This window comes from Triticum dicoccoides, chromosome 6B (assembly GCF_002162155.2).
Source record: "Triticum dicoccoides isolate Atlit2015 ecotype Zavitan chromosome 6B, WEW_v2.0, whole genome shotgun sequence".
Classification (NCBI taxonomy): domain Eukaryota; kingdom Viridiplantae; phylum Streptophyta; class Magnoliopsida; order Poales; family Poaceae; genus Triticum; species Triticum dicoccoides.
Window position 1 is genome coordinate 345,997,497 of NC_041391.1, and position 1,652 is coordinate 345,999,148.

The window sequence follows — 1,652 nt, forward strand, 5'->3', positions numbered from 1 at the left end:
ACCGAGCTTTGTTTGTGCAAGAGGTCATGTGTGCAAAAGTTGAGTTGATCTGGAGGTGGTCGAAAAAATCACCGCAATCCGGATGGGCTATTTGGTCTAACTTTAGCCAGTTTTTGAACAAAGGTGAATTCTTCCACCACCTCCAAATCATCCAAGTTTTCTTGTACACGGTGACCCTCATGTGCCAAACATGGCTATGAAAGAAAATTTGGAAAAATAATATTTTACAATGCCCCCTTGAGGTATAGACCGATGTTTTGACCAGTCATCTATAGGTCATTATAAATTCAAAAAAATTCAAAAAAATAGAAAACCTTGTAAACCTAGCTTTGTTTGTGCAAGTGGTCGTATGTACAAAAGTTGAATTGATTTGGAGGTGGACGAAAAAATCTCCGCAATCCGGATGGGCCATTTGGTCTAACCTAAGCCAGTTTTTGAACAAAGGTGAATTTTTCCACCACCTCCAAATCATCCAAGTTTTCTTGTACATGGTGATTCTCATGTGCCAAACATGGCTATGAAAGAAAATTTGGAAAAAGAATATTTTACAATGTCCCCTGGAGGTATAGACCGATGTTTTGACCAGTCAGTCTATAGGTCATTATAAATTCAAAAAATTCAAAAAAATAAAACCTTGGAAACCTAGCTTTGTCTGTGAAAGAGGTCATGTGTGCAAGAGTTGAGTTGATTTGGTGGTGGTCAAAAAAATCACCAAATTCCGGAGGGGCCAACTTAAGGCAGTTTTTGAACAAAGGTGAATTTTTCCACCACCTCCAAATCACCCAAATTTTCTTGTACATGGTGACCAAAATGTGCCAAACATGGCTATGAATTAAACTTTGGAAAAATAATATTTTACAATGCCCCCTTGAGGTATAGACCGATGTTTTGACTAGTTAGTCTATAGGTCATTATAAATTCAAAAACATTCAAAAAATAGAAAACCTTGGAAACCTAGCTTTGTTTGTACAATAGGTCATATGTGCAAAACTTGAGTTGATTTGGAGGTGGTCAAAAAAATCACCGCATTCCGGAGGGGCCAACTTAAGCCAGTTTTTGAATAAAGGTGAAGTTTTCCACCACCTCCAAATTACCCAAATTTTCTTGTACATGGTGACCCACATGTGCCAAACATGGCTATGAATTAAAATTTGGAAAAATAATATTTTACAGTGCCCCCTTGAGGTATAGAGCGATTTTTTGACCATCAGTCTATAGGTCATTATAAATTCAAAAAAAATATAAAAGCTTGGAAACCTAGCTTTGTTTGTGCAAGAGGTCATGTGTGCAAAAGTTGAGTTGATTTTGAGGTGGTCGAAACAATCACCGCATTCCGGAGGGGCCATTTGGTCTAACTTAAGCCAGTTTTTGAACAAAGGTGATTTTTTCCACCACGTCCAAATCATCCTATTTTTCTTGTACATGGTGACCCACATGTGCTAAACATGGCTATGAAAGAAAATTTGGAAAAAGAATATTTTACAATGCCCCCTTGAGGTATAGACCAATGTTTTGACTGGTTAGTCTATAGGTCATTATAAATTCAACAAAATTCAGAAAAATAGAAAACATTGTAAACCTAGCTTTGTTTGTGCAAGTGGTCATATGTACAAAAGTTGAATTGATTTGGAGGTGGACGAAAAAATCACCAC